General features: G+C 41.2%; 1 protein-coding gene across 12 annotated transcripts in view; it reads right to left on the reverse strand.

Annotated features, from left to right (window-relative positions):
• SLC44A1 (solute carrier family 44 member 1) overlaps positions 1 to 16,090 on the reverse strand; it is a 198,229-nt gene that overhangs the window by 10,727 nt on the left and 171,412 nt on the right. The window lies entirely within an intron of this gene.

The raw sequence follows: 16,090 nt of genomic DNA on the forward strand, positions 1-16,090 counted from the left end.
TAATTAAGGTATACGCATGCATAAAGAAAGATGAAAGAAGATTTAAATAAAATTGAGATCATACCAAATTTCTGCACACCTTGAAATGGTTCCTAAAAGTCTTCTCCGTATTTGAAGATTTAAGTGTTAATGTTTTTACTATTTGCAGTAAATTCCAAATCTTGGATGATGATTAATCTGTAACTTCATTGAGGTAAGCACTTTTTCCAAGGGTACATCTTTATTGTTTTCCCCTCAGTATGCATAATTATTGTCAAAAATTAAAGTAATACAGAAGGGCCAGGTGCGGTGGCGCATGCCTATAATCCCAGCACTTTGAGAGGCCGAGGCGGGAGGATTGCTTGAGCCCAGGAGTTTGAGACCAGCCTGTGCAACATGGCAAAGCCTCGTCTCTACAGAAAATTCAAAAATTAGCCAAGCATGGTGGCACACACGTATAGTCCCAGCTACTCGGGAGGCTGGGGTGGCAGGATGGCTTGGGCCCAGAAGGTGGAGGTTGCAGTGAGCTGTGATCGTGCCACTGCACTCCAGCCTGGACGACAGAGCCAGACCTTGTCTCAAAACAAAAACAAAACAAACGAAAAAGATTAAAGTAATACAGAAAAGCCATACTCCTAAATCACTCTAACCTTTGAGATAATCTGGTTTTATATCCTTGCAGTTCTTCCTTTTAAGGCAAGATACACATTGTGTGCCCTGTGGATGTGGAAGTGTATCACTTACCTGTGAGTGAGACAAGCAAACAGCCATTGTGGAGATGTGAATGCAGCTTTGTTGTATTTTTTGACCATATGCCCAGTAACTCATTAAAAGTTTGAAGTGAGTATTCCTGCACCATTCAAGAATATCAGAATTTTTTAAAGTTATGAATAACCGGCTGGGCATGGTGGCTCACACCTGTAATCCCAGCATTTTGGGAGGCTGAGGCAGGTGGATCACAAGGTCAGGAGATCGAGACCATCCTGGCCAACATGGTGAAACCCTGTCTCTACTAAAACTACAAAAATTAGGTAGGTGTGGTGGCGCGTGCCTGTAGTCCCAGCTACTCTAGAGGGTGAGGTAGGAGAATCGTTTGAACCTGGGAGGTGGAGGTTGCAGTGAGCCGAGATCGCGCTACCACACTCCAGCCTGGCGACGGAGTGACACTCCGTCTCAAAAACAAAACAAAAAACAAAACAAAAACCTATGAATAACTTCATCGATATCATAGTCATAATTCTAGTAGTGAATGCATACTGTACTGAATGTTTCCTAGGTAGCACAGCCCATGCTGACTATTCTGCATGCTCAGGATAATGGAATCCTCCCAACAATCTGTCTTTTACAGATGGGGAAACTGAGAATTAGATAGGCTAAGTAACTTGCACAGGACCAAAAAGATGGCAGAGCTAGGATCTGAACCCAGATGTGGTTGATCACAGAGTCTAACCTCTGAACAACTATACTTCTTAGAATATCATAGATCTACTCCATATGACAAAATATCCACACAAGTTAATGGGGGAAGGAATAAATCACATAACAAATGGGCCTTACTCCGTATTATATAATAGAATTATTTCTAGCTATTAATAAATATGAAAAGTAAAATAAAACCATTAAAAATAGAATATAAATTGTACCTTAATTTATAAAAGAAAATAATATTTTAAATATAGAAAATATAGGTAACTATTTTGCTGATTTGGGGGCTTAAGGAAATTATCAAAAATTTAAATCACATAGATTATAGGTAAAAGTATCACTAACAAAATTAAAAGACAAACTACAAAGAAGGAGAAAGATTTGCTACTAATATGACTGGAAAAAGTGCTAGTATCCCTAATATATAAAAATCTTTTATTCAACAGTAGGAAAATTGGTGACATCTCAATAATAAAATGGCAAAGGACATGAATAGAGAATTTATGGAAGAGAAAATATAAAGGACTAATAAATTACCATAAAATATTCAGTTCACTGAGAAAAAATACAAAGTAAAATAACAAGGGACTGTCATCTTTTGCCATTAATATTGCTAAAGGTGATGAGAATGATGATATGAGTATCCACCAGATGTGGAAAATGGTGACGTTCATAGGCTTTAGAGCAAAGAATTGGTGGAGACTTTCTGGAGGGCAATTTGGCAATATGCATCAACATTCATAGAGTACCTTCACCGCTTGAGGTAGTAATACCCTTTCCAGAAGTCTATCTAAAGGAAAGAATTAGCAGAGTGCAAAGATATCTCTATAATAAAAAGATCATAAATAAAAGTTTAGTAAAAGGGGATATACTTCCACTATTAAAAATCATATTTCTGAGGCTAGTTGCAGTGGCTCACCCCTGTAATCTCAGCACTTTGGGAGGCTGAGGCAGGAGAATTGCTTGAGCCCAGGAGTTCGAGACCAGCCTGAGCAACATAGTAAGACCTCTGTCTCTATAAAAAAAAATTAAAGACATCATGTTTCTGAACAATATTTAATGATATGGAACATGTATATTATACATGTGTGTTCAGATATCTATAGCTAAATCTATAAAAAATATAAAATATCTATATATAACCGTACATAATGTTAAATGGCAAGGGCAAGATATGAAAGTTCCTATGTGTATATATTTTATTGTAACTGTGAAAATGGGTGTATATATAGATAATTATTACAGATATATAAATATATATATAGCAGGAAATAAATACACAAAAATCATAAAAGTCATTATTCTGGTTAGAGGGATGTAGCATAGTTTTTCCTTTCTGGGAGTATTTGCTACATATTTTTAAAGGAAAATGTGTTACTTTACTTATCAGGTTAAAAATAACATAAACAAGAGTGTTTTAAAAGTTAATTTCTTTTTATCCAATAAATATTTAAGTTCTAGGACAGCATCCTTAACAAAATGGGTGGAGATACAAAATTTCTATACAAAGATGATCATTAGAGCATTATTAATAATCCCTTAATTTTGAGAGGAAATTGCTAAATTCAATTATAGGAGAATTATTGAATAGAATATAGTATGTTCAAATGAAAGAATATTATAACTCAGTTGGTCCTGCTTTCAAGGAAGTTTTAATATCATTGGGAGATTCTAATATGTTAAGGGAAAGAGAAGACAGGCCAGGCGCAGTGGCTCACACCTTTAATCTCAGCACTGTGGGAGGCCGAGGAGAGCAGATCGCTTGAGCTTAGGAGTTCAAGACTAGCCTGGCTAGCATGGTGAAACACTGTCTCTACTAAAAATACAAAAAATTAGCCAAGTGCAGTGGGCCTGTAGTCCCAGCTACTCAGGAGGCTGAGATAGGAGAATTGCTTGAGCCTGGGAGGTAGAGGTTGCAGGGAGCCGGGATCACGCCACTGTACTCCAGCCTGGGCAACAAAGGAACATTTGGTCTCAAAGAAAAAAAAAAAAAGAAAGAAAGAAAAAGTAAAAAGAGAAGATAGAAATTATTTAATATGTATCTTATCTTTATCTTTGTGTTATGAGAATATTATTTTGTCATGCTTGCATATTTTGCGTTATATTTTTAACTTGGTTGTAACTAATATTTTATTATCTATAGTGACCAATTTATTCAATTCATCTAGGCATAATCATCTTGTTTATTTACTCATTTATTTGCTTATTTACCAATTTATCCACTTAATAATTTGTTTACAGCGACTGGGCTTGAATTAAGGTTCTGGCAGATAATAATTGTGACTTTGGGCAAATTACCAATCTTCCCTAGTCTCTATTTTCTTGTCTATAAATGAGAAGAAATACATCTACTCTGCATGAGTATATGAGGCAATGTATACAAATACTCAGCACGATAACTCACTCATAAAAGGTGCTTAAGAAATAGCAATTGATATTATTTTATTATTGTTATTTTTTTAAGTAGGTGCAAAGAAATAGTGGGGAACCAAAAACGAAATGGGCAGAGACCTTCACATTCTCCCAGTTAAGGGAGTTATTGAAATTATAATTTTAAAACAAGAACTGTAAAATATATTACATTCTTGGAACTTAAAGGGAATGTAAATGTCAATGTAAAGCAAAGATCAAACACCGAAAAAATATAACCTTAGAAATAATGCGGTGCACTGAGTAACCCCAGGAAATTCTCCAGTGTTGCTTAATAACTATGCCGTTGCCATCTAGTGGAATTAGTGATGCATTACATAGCCCAGAAAATTTGAGATTTTATTTTGAAGTATTAAATGGTTTATATAGAAAGGCCAAATTACACAAATATTCTCCTATATGTCCCCATCATCTCCTTTGGACTACTGAAATACTTGTCTAACTAGTCTTTCATCTTAAAATCAGAGCCTCAACCCATTCTCCTACACAGAACAGGCAGAGTAAGCTTTCTAAAATATAAATCAGATCATGTTACTTACACAGATTGAAAATGCAAAACACCTTGCATGGCATGGAAGGCCTCCAGCCTCATTTGTCCCAGCCTCGCTGAGTACGAGTCCCCATGACCATCTTTCCAGTAACAAATTTTCTGCTTCAAGGCTCCCAAATATACAGTTTTTTGTTTGTTTGTTTTGTTTTTTGTTTTTTTTGACAGTCTTGCTCTGTCGCCCAGGCTGGAGTGTAGTGACGCAATCTCGGCTCACTGCAACCTCTGCCTCCCGGGTTCAAGCGATTCTCTTGCCTCAGCCTCCCAAGTAGCTGGGATTACAGGCACCCGCCATCACGCCCAGCTAATTTTTGTATTTTTAGTAGAGACGGGGTTTCACCATGTTGGCCAGATTGGTCTCGAACTCCTGAACTCAGGTGATCTGTCCACCTCAGCCTCCCAAAATGCTGAGATTACAGGCGTGAGCCACTACACCCAGCCCCAAATATACAGTTCTCTCTGCCTAGAATGTTCTTCCTCAGCTTTTTACATGCCAAATTTGTCATCCTTCAAGACCAAATTTGTTTCCCTCAGACAGATCTTTCTGCAACTACATTATGTACCTCTATGATTTTCTCTCATAGTATTCTGTTCTCTTCCTTCATGGCATTTCATCACAAATTATGCTCAGGTATTTTTTCCTGTTTGGTTAATACCTGCTTCCTCCTTCAAACTATATGTACCATGTTCAACAATGTATATGTCAGAGCTTAGTACTTTGTAGCACAATACTATGTGTGCATTAAGTAATCTATATAATGGAATGCCGTTTAGTCAACAAAAATAGTGTGTTAAATGGGTATTACTGACATAGAATGTTGTACATGACATAACTTTAAGTGAAAAAAGTAGGTTTTATAGTAATATAATCCAGTTTTTGTTTTTAAAATGTAAATATATACTACATACATATTTACCTATATTACAAATATATGTGTTTAAAAATCTGCAAGGTGTTATCGTGGTTATCTAAGTTAACAAAATGTGAGTGTAGTCAATTTTCTTTTCTTTTCTTTTTTTTTGAGATGGAGTCTTACTCTGTTGCCAGGCTGGAGTTGCCCAGGCTGGAGTGCAATGGTGTGATCTCGGCTCACTGCAACCTCTGCCTCTTGGGTTCAAGCGATTCTCCTGCCTCAGCCTCTCAAGTATCTGAGACTACAGGTGCATGCCACCACGCCTGGCTAATTTTTGTATTTTTGGTAGAGACGGGGTTTCACCTTGTTGGCCAGGCTGGTCTTGAACTCCTGACCTCAAGTGATCCGCCCACCTCATCCTCCCAAAGTGCTGGGATTACAAGCGTGAACCATTGCACCCAAACAATTTTCTTATTTTTGCTTATCTTTTAAAATGCTAATTGTTTATCACCTTTGTAGTTATAGTAGTTGAAGTTGAGATCTAATGGAGTCATACCCTATATGGGACCGAGAGAGTTAGTTAGTATGACTAGTCAGCAGTAAACATTGCATTCAGGATAACTACTAACATTAGTGAGGTCTGAGGCAAGAGGACAAATGGAAGACTTTGCTCCCATTCTCTTCCCACTCCTCGCCCCAGCCCACACTAGGAGAGGCTGCTCACGCTTATGTGTGGACACCTGAGCCCACAAGGACAAGCTCCAGCCACATGCCCTGCTACAATCACAGCCAGTATCCATCCTTAGGAAGAAGTACCTGGAGAAGAAACTCATACAGGCCTTGTCTTGGGAGGGAGTTCTAGGGTCCTGGGTTTCTGGAGAGTGGTATTAGGCTTGGGGTGGGCATGTCCCCTTAGTCCCATGGTGGACTCCTTGCCCCATGGAAGGGGACCAGAGAGAGGAGGGCAAGAGCAGGGGGCCTGGTGTTGAGGATCTAAGGATTGTACTGATTACATCTAATCAAAATTAACTTTGAAAAACCTCTTAAATCACCAATAAAGTACAATACTGTACATATGTTTTATGTATGCAGCCCTATATCATTATTTTTCATTTTTCCTTGTGCATGTTTCCCTATGGCTCTCAATTAATTTAATTTCATCTTCCATGATGTTGGAATCAACACCCACTTACCTGGTTACTTGAACAATGTTTCCTTCTATATCCATGGTGAGTAAACCCTTAAAAGCATTCAGATTTTCTTGATACATTGGCTTTTAGGCTTGATGACACCTATTGCTTGCTTAAGTTAATACATCTATAAGATGACTCCTTGTATATTTTGGAAAACAATAGGACTCGAAATGACAGGTTGAAAGAAAGGGAAATTTAATGATTCTAGGTTACCAGCTTGAACAGCTGGTTTACCAGTGTTATTATTTACTGAGATAGGAAAGGTTAGAGGAAGAAGGGGTGTAGATGTATTATAATTCATTCACCTGATTATTGTTCGGTATTTAGGTTGGCTGCAATATGTTATAACAAGGAACAATTGTCTGATTTACAGCAAAATCTTTTCACATATCCTTAATTTCTAAACACAGAATTGCTGGGTAAAAATGTGCACATTCTTTAGATTTCATTTTATTTTATTTTATTTTTTGAGACTGAGCCTGGCTCTGTTGCCCAGACTGGAGAGCAATGGGGCAATCTTGGCTCACTGCAACCTTCACCTCCCGGGTTTAAGTGATTCTCCCTGCCTCAGTCTCCCGGACTAGCTGGGATTACAGGCATGTGCCACCATACCCGGCTAATTTTTGTATTTTTAGTAGAGACGGGATTTTACCATGTTTACCAGGCTGGTCTCAAACTCCTGACCTCAGGTGATCCACCCACCCCAGCCTCCCAAAGTGTTGAGATTACAGGCATGAGCCACCATGCCTGGCCCATTCTTGAGATTTTTAATACACGTTTCCAAATACTTTCAAAAGAGCTGTTTCCTCACACTGTTAACATTAGAGTAGATTTCAAACACTCAAGTTCTAAGTCTCCCTCCTTCTTTCCTTCCCTCCCACTTTTCCTTTGTTCATTCGATAAGTACCTACTATGTCCCACACAGGGTCTGACATAAATCTAACTTTGCTCCTTGTTAGGGGTTAGTAGATGATCAGGGAGAAGGAAGTGTGATGGAGAACTCTAGAGTTTTGAATATGAGTGACTTGGATATTCTACCCACAAACTTGTTTGGCTCTGGACAGCAGACAAGATAAGCTAAAATTCCTTCTTTATTTAAGTTGGTGGTGCCACTGAGAGTTTGTAAGAAAAAATGTTTAACTTCATGCAGACCAGAAGTGGTCTACCAGAAGTGGTAGGCTTTGCCCCCAGGGAATCATAGAGGGTACCATTTTACAACGCAAATTTGGCCCTCTCATTAGCCAAATTATCACAGCAATTCTCCAGCATACGAGGCAAGTCTGTCCTATCCAGGGATCTGTCTCATGGCAGCTGATAAAGAAGGATGGGGCTGGGCACAGTGGCTCATGCCTGTAATCCTAACACTTTGGGAGGCCGAGGGGGCGGATCACCGGTTCAAGAGATCGAGACCATCCTGGCCAACATGGTGAAACCCCGTCTCTACTAAAAATGCAAAAATTAGCTGGGTGTGGTGGCGCGTGCCTGTAGTTCCAGCTACTCAGGAGGCTGAGACAGGAGAATAGCTTGAACCCGGGACTCGGAGGTTGCAGTGAGCCGAGATCCTGCCACTTCATTCCAGCCTGGCTACAGAGCAAGACTCTGTCTCAAAAAAAAAAAATGGAGCAGGAGACCCAAGGTCAGGGCAGGAGTCCCTCGTCATGAGATCATGAGGGCCCCTTTCTGTGCAGTACAGAACCAGCTTCCACCCTGCTGATTTGAGAGGACATTTCGAACTACTTGACTTGAGTACCGAAGTTGCTAGATGTAACTCTGACCTGGAGGAAAAAAGGAAGTTGGTGGACTTCCTTATTATCATAACTCAGGTAGGAGAGTCCAACCTAACGATATCACCTCTGTCAACTGGCACTCAGTGAAACACTTGAGTATGCACAGTACTGTAGTCACTTCTACCAGAGGCCCGAACTTACTGGAAAAGTTAGGCCTGTGCAAGACTGAAAAAAACTGACAATGCACCAGTGTGCTGAAGGAATTAAAAGGAGATTCCTGAAGTCTTGTGAACCTAATGCAAGACTGGATTAGGAGTGTTGTCGCTCTGTTCTCTGAATATGGGTTACTATACAAACTCCTGTAATTCAGAACTCTGCTAATGACTGTGGCTCTAACGCTTACTTAACTAACTTGCCAGAGGCTCTCTGACCTCTAGTAATATAACTTAAGTTTCTGAGCTATTGTGATTTCAACTTTAAAATGGGAACGACTCTCTGTCTCATGATTCTTATAAGGATTTAAAGATAATGCCTACAAAGCCCTTAGCACAGTGGTTTTTGCTTACTAGGCAAAAGGAGAAAAAGCGTCCAGTAAATGATGGCTATTCCAGGAGCAATGTATGCCATTCCAGCACATCTAATTCATAAAATGTTAATGCATTTCATTTATCAGATCATATATTTGAAAACCAGAGGAACCAATTCCAGGTATTGTTTTGTAAGGAAAATAATTTTAAGGTGAAATAACTTTAAAAGGCTTAACACCTGCCTTTTAAAAATATATGATACGGTTAAACCTATGGAACTCTGGAGATTTGTTACTTTATTCAACATTTTCTGCATGGTTTTTATTTATCAAAATTATTCTATGTATCTGTGTCATTCTGAATGGACTCTTGCAGTGCTTAACTCAGTAGGACATCAAAGCAACACAACAGCACGTCTATCTAGACCATCCTTTCTTTTCTTTTTTTGAGATGGAGTTTCACTCTTGTTGCCCAGGCTGGAGTGCAATGGCACTCAGCTCACCGCAACCTCTGCCTCCCGGGTTCAAGTGATTCTCCTGCCTCAGCCTCCCGAGTAGCTATGATTACAGGCATGTGTCACCACGCCCGGCGAATTTTGTATTTTTAGTAGAGAAGGAGTTTCTTCCTGTTGGTCAGGCTGGTTTTTTTTTTTTTTTTTTTTTTTTTTTTTTTTTTTTTGAGACAGAGTCTCGCTCTGTCACCCAGGCTGGAGTGCAGTGGCCGGATCTCAGCTCACTGCAAGCTCCGCCTCCCGGGTTCACGCCATTCTCCTGCCTCAGCCTCCCAAGTAGCTGGGACTGCAGGCGCCCGCCACCTCGCCCGGCTAGTTTTTTGTATTTTTTAGTAGAGACGGGGTTTCACCGGGTTAGCCAGGATGGTCTCGATCTCCTGACCTCGTGATCCGCCTGTCTCGGCCTCCCAAAGTGCTGGGATTACAGGCTTGCGCCACCACGCCCGGCCGGTCAGGCTGGTCTTGAACTCCCAACCTCAGGCGATGCACCTGCCTTGGTCTCCCAAAGTGCTGGGATTACAGGCATGAGCCACCTCACCTGGCCTAGACCATCCATTTTGGATAAGCTTGGCATTGACTCATAATCAGCTCAAAATCAGCTCAACTTTCTGGCACATTTTTCATTTGAAAGAAAAGAAAGAGATATATTAAAAAGGGATTCATGATTCTCAGTGAAAGAGAAGAGTCTTTGTAATTCTCCCTCATACTCCACCATGCACATGTCTCCCGGACAAAGGAAAGAGTGTTTGTAACTTTAAATTCCCATGCCCAAGAGAACGCCAACATTTTGTAAATAAAAAAAGTCATCACCAATTATTCTGACTTTTATTTAATCAAGTGTTTTCACTGCCTTGGTCTTTCTAGGACTCTAACAAGAAGTAAAATAGGACATTTGGCCTCTTTCCTCTGTTCCTGCGAAAACCCTGGGGTGATGCAAGGCAACAGGGCGCATTCTGCTAGGGTCAGGGTCAGGGATCCTGGATGGGGAGGGCTTGGAGACTATGCGTTTGTTCTGAATGATGGCAGACAAAAGAGACTTCTAATCAAATGCTTCCTCTAATCAAATGCTGGAAGGGCTGCTGAACAGCCCAGGCACCTGCTGTTCCAGAAGACAGAGCGAGGAGCACTGCATGGGGGTTAGGAAGCAACAGATTTTGCTCTCCAACTCTCAGAGCAGGCAGCATGGAAACACATTGCCTCTTTTTTTTTTTTTTTTTTTGAGTTGGAGTTTCACTATTATTGCCCAGGCTGGAGTGCAATGATGCAATCTCGGTTCACTGCCACCTCTGACTCCCGGGTTTAAGTGATTCTCCTGTCTCAGCCTCCCGAGTAGCTGGATTACAGGTGCACACCACCATGCCCGGCTAGTTTTTGTATTTTTAGTAGAGACAGGGGTTTCATCATATTGGTCAGGCTGGTCTCGAACTCCTGACCTCAGGTGATCCACCCACCACAGCCTCCCAAAGTGCTAGGATTTACAGGCATGGGCCACCGCACCCAGCCGGAAATACATTGCCTTCTAAGAGAACTTCTGAACTATGTAGAAGGTAGAAATTACTAAATTAATTTATATTAATAATTAATGGTTGGCTATACCTGTAAGTTGGGAGTTCCAAAGCAAATAAGAGGCTTCTTGGAGTATACATGCTCAAACCTTCTAACTCTCAGATTGCAACATATGGTCTTTCCAAAGGCTGGTTTTCCTGTCTTGTGTATGTCTTGAAAGATACTCTCTTTGTCAAACTACAATGAAGGCACAATCCCCTTTCTTATCCTGTGAGCTTATTAAACACAGATAAAATTTACTTTGAACATACTTTAAAATCCTTCAAGTACAAATACAGCAGGGTAATATTTCAGAATCATCATTCTCTCCCCATATCAGGCACCAGCTTTGTCTTGCAGCCACACTTGGGGAGGCATTTGTATTAGTGCTGTTCTGTGCTACGGCTTTGCAAACTTGCATTTTTTTTTTTATAACCATATGTCTCTATGCTAACACTGGGGTTCTTCAGCTTGTAAGTCTTTTTCTTTTGTGTCTTTTCAAACTTTTGTCACTTGGCTCTATTTTGATTGTCAAGTTCACTGCCAAATTTTGTTCAGTCACAATCTGCCAACATCTTGGCATTTCCAGGATATTATATTAAGAGTAGATGAGTACAAACAGAACAAACTACGTGTAATGAAGACTGTTCCCAAAAATGTTGTCCTTCTAAGTCAAAGATTAACTTTTGACTGAATTTTTGAGAGTAAGGTCCTTTAGGCTGTTGACTTGGCCAATGAGCAAGAAACCACAGTCTGTTAGGCAATATCTGTTAATAAGAAAGTCACATTTCAGCACAAGTGGCTAAGAGATCCTCTCCTGATTTGGGGGCAGGCCAGTCAGGCACAAGCTGCTTATCTGTGCAATTGGGGCAGCTTAACCCATAGGCCAGGAAAGCCTGGCTTTGGGGATCACATCAGGGTTGTGGTCCATGTCTAGTAGTGAGCAAATATTGACAGAACTGGGGTCCTCTTGGAACAACAAGGGAGCAGGAAGGGTGGGGGCTAGTTAATGACTGTCAGACTCCATACCCAAAACAGCTCAAAATCTTTACGAAGACATCAAGACAGAAAATCTGTAAGCTAAGAAGAGTGCTTTTATTTAATTAACCTGTTCTAGAGGTAAGCCCCCTAGGACAACACTGAACAGCATGATCTAATGGCCAGTTAGTACTGTTGCAGTCTGAATTGAAGGCTGTGAGCCTCCTGCTCTTTTAAAAATTATTTACTTCTAATTATCTTTTTTTTTCTTTTCTTGAGATGGAGTTTCACTCTTGTTGCCCAGGCTAGAGTGCAATGGCGCGATCTTGGCTCACTGCAACCTCCGCTTCCTGGGTTCAAGCAGTTCTCCTGCCTCAGCCTCCCGAGTAGCTGGGATTACAGGCACGCACTGCCACGTCCAGCTAATTTTTTGTATTTTTAGTAGAGACGGTGTTTCACCATGTTGGCCAGGCTGGTCTCAAACTCCTGACCTCAGGTGATCCGTCTGCCTCGGCCTCTCAGAGTGCTGGGATTACAGGCGTGAGCCACCATGCCCGGCCTATTATCATTATTTTTAGAGACAGAGCCTCATTCTGTTGGCTAGAGTGGACTGCAGTGGTACAATCATAGTTCAATGTAACCTCAAACTCCTGGGCTCAAGCAAACCTCCCGCCTCAGTCCTCTGAGTAGCTGGGACTATAGGCACATGCCACCATACCTGGCTAATTAAAAAAAAATTGTTTTTCTTGGTAGGGATGAGGTGTTGCTATGTTGCCCAGGCTGGTCTCAAACACCTGACTGCAAGTGATCCTCCAGCCTCAGCCTCCTGAGTAGCTGGGATTACAGGTGTGAGCCACCATGCCTGGCTGCTTCCTGGCCTTCTGATGGCTCACTGATATGAAGGGGAAGATAGAAAAAGAATGGAAAGGACCAACATTTATTAAGAACCTGCTGTGCATTGGGCACTGGTTTTAGGATGTAATCACATTTTTCACTCAATCCTCAAGAGAAGGTATTATTAGCTCCTTTTGCCAGGTAAAGAAAGAGAAGTTAAGGGACTTGGCAAGGTGATGGGGTGGGCGAGATCCAAACTCAAGTCCATCAGATTCCAAATCCCATGCTTTTCCACCAGACCATGATAGGTGGATAAAGACATGCATGGTATGGCTGAAGACCAAGCAGGAGGGAGGAGGGCGAAACAAAGGGATTCTTTATCCTTCATCCATGAGGGAAGGTCCTGATCATGTGTATGACCACAAAGTGAGCATCTTACCCTGTTGTGAAAGGCAACATGGTAATATATCCATCATCACATATTATTTTAAAAGCATGCAAAATTATGCAGAAAACAATGAATTGGTTTATTTCATGCCTCAGGTTCTAGGAACTAGTGCTGAGCGTTTGGCCCCAGTAAGGACACCGATGGGATTTTCTGGGGTCTGTGTGAGGGGAATGCTGTGTGTGAGTCCCTGTTAGGACAAGGAGAGGAGGCAGTGCAGCAGCTCTGTGTATAAAAGGCACAGAAATTCAGCTCTGTTAAATATCTACATTAAAACCAAAACCAAAACCTTTTACAGCCCACAGGTCAAATGTAATTACCAGAATGCTAAGATACTTTCCAAAGGGACTGGGACTTTTTGTGTTTAATCTGCATGAAATTCTCAATTAATAGATATAATCTTAGGCCTTTTGATTCAGTTTTGACCACTGTCAGATAAATAGGAGGTTCTATACTTCGTGCATTGATATACCAGTGGGATAAACAACCTGATAAAAAGCAAATCTTAAATGTAAATTATTCTATGGCTATTCACCACCTACAGGATAAAATCTAACCTTCTTGGCAGGTGGGTGAGACGTGGCCTGACTCTTTGGCCTCATCTCTTATCATTTCCAGCCTCATTCTTTATAAGAACATATGATTTGGAGGTTAGTGCTTTCCAAGTGCATACGCTGCAAATGCTATTTCACACCTTTATGCCTTACCACACTCCAGTCTCTTTTCTGGGAACTTCAGATCTGGCGATGTCTGTGGAGGATTTGGAAGACCACACTTTTCCCCTAGGCCTCAACTTATTCCTTGACCCCACCCCAGTGGAATGAACGGTTGCCCCCCCCCCCAACTGCTTTGACACATTATACATACTTCCACTGCTACACTGACCACACCTATCCCCTCTCCGTCCCTCAACTGTGAGCTCCCTGAGAGGAATACTGACACATAGTAGGTGCTCAGCGAAGTAATGGAACCAGTTTTTCTCTAAGATATCATGGTACTTTTTTTTTTTTAATCTTGCCTGGAGTCTTTGATGTCAGATAAGAATTAGCTTCTTATTATTTCTATAAAACAGTAACAGAGAACAAACTCCCTAATCAAAAAGTTCAGTAGGCCGGGTGCGGTGGCTCACGCCCGTAATTCCAGCACTTTGAGAGGTCAAGGTGGGTGGATCTTTTGAGGTCAGGAGTTCTAGACCAGCCAACATGGTGAAACCCACCTCTACTAAAAATATAAAAATTAGCTGGGTGTGGTGGCGGGCACCTGTAGTCCCAGCTATTCGGGAGGCTGAGGCAGGAGAATCACTTGAACCCTGGAGGTGGAGGTTGCAGTGAGCCAAGATCGCACCACTGCACTTCAACCTGGGCGACACAGCAAGATACTACCTCAAAAAAAAAAAAAAAAAAAAAAAAAAAGTTCAGTAAATCCTTTCAGAGAATATCCAAAAGTTGGTCTTTTTTCAAATGAACGTGAAACGGGAACATTCGTTCTAAGAAACATATAAGATAATCGAAGGACAATATTCTTCAGGTGTATATTGCTTCTACCTGAAAGCTAGTGAAAAGAGGATGCACATGTAAAAGTCAGTGTCCCATACCCGGGGCTTTTTGGTATGTTAATTACCGCTGTTAGAATGCAAACACTAAATGCCTTTAGTATTGGAGGCCCCACCAGAGAAAACACCTGTGTAGTTTCAGGTGTTGTTAATTGTCACTCTCAACCAGCAGGTGTCGCTAGAGACAAGCACATGTACTACGGCTGCCCTCTCAAGGACGACCACCCCAAAATCGTGCTCCAGCTGGAACTCCTGCCTCCCTCGAAGGTTCCATCCCTCCGTGGAAACTTCAGCTGGAACAGCATAAGTGTCCATAGTTCTCAAAGTTTATTATGCAGCAGAATCCTCTGGACTGGGTCGGGTTTGTTAAAATGCAGATTTCTGTCTGCCGGCTGCAGAGATTCTGATTCAGCAGGTAGAAGTGAGACCCTGAGAAATTTGTTTCAAACACTGCCTTTTTACCTTTCCTGCACCACCTATTGTGATGCATTTTGAGAAACACTGATTTCTATCCTGTGTGGACTGTGCAAAATCATCTCATAGCCTCGACTCAGAGACAACCAGGCTGCCAAAGGATTCATTTGTTGATTCACTCAATAAACCTCTATTGTGCCCTTAATAGCCTCCCAGTTACCACTGGCTACCTTCACAAAGTTATGCAGCTCATTCTCCTATCTCAGGCTTGGGATCAACCATAGAATCCAGTAAAGTCTTGACCTTTCCTTTCATTTGTTTGTTGGGTGAGCATCCCCCCAAAGAACCTGGCTTCCACCCTGAGAGGAAAAAAAAATCTCCTTTTCTCATCAAGAGCATTAATATACTTACAGAAACTCTGCCAATAAATGGATCCCTAATGGTTAGTTTATAGGACATAAACATTCCAAAGTGGTGAAAATGCATCTTATTCCTGTGGCTTGTTTTTCCTTTTTTGTTCAAGCAGGATCTCGCCATGTTGCCCAGGCTGGAGTGCAGTGGCTATTCACAGGTGTGTTCATCATGTACTACAGCCTAGGACTCCTGGACTCAAGGGATCTTCCTACCTTAGCCTTTTGAGTAGCTGGCACTACAGTTGTGCACCACGGTGCCCAGACTACTATGACTTTAAACACAGATAAAAATAACAAATCCATTGCCATCTAAAAATTAAAATGCTGCTATGTTTTATGGCAATATTTGTAAATCCAAAATAAATAAAAATTCTAGAAGTAAAAAAAGGGATAAATTAGATTGCTACAAATAAATTACAACAAAAATTTCATTAGAAACTTTAAATTGCTGTAATAGGGAGCATGCGTTCTTAGGAACTTTAATGAAAAACGTGGATCCAAATACAGGACTACAGTTAAAAAACACTGTCGGCTGGGCGCGGTGGCTCACGCCTGTAATCCCAGCACTTTGGGAGGCTGAGGCGGGCAGATCACGAGGTTAGGAGATAGAGACCACCCTGGCTACCATGGTGAAACCCCATCTCTACTACAAAAAATTAGCCAGGCATGGTGGGCATGCCTGTAATCCCAGCTACTTCGGAGGCTGAGGCAGGAGA

The sequence above is a fragment of the Macaca fascicularis genome, chromosome 15, assembly GCF_037993035.2.
Source record: "Macaca fascicularis isolate 582-1 chromosome 15, T2T-MFA8v1.1".
NCBI classification, from domain to species: domain Eukaryota; kingdom Metazoa; phylum Chordata; class Mammalia; order Primates; family Cercopithecidae; genus Macaca; species Macaca fascicularis.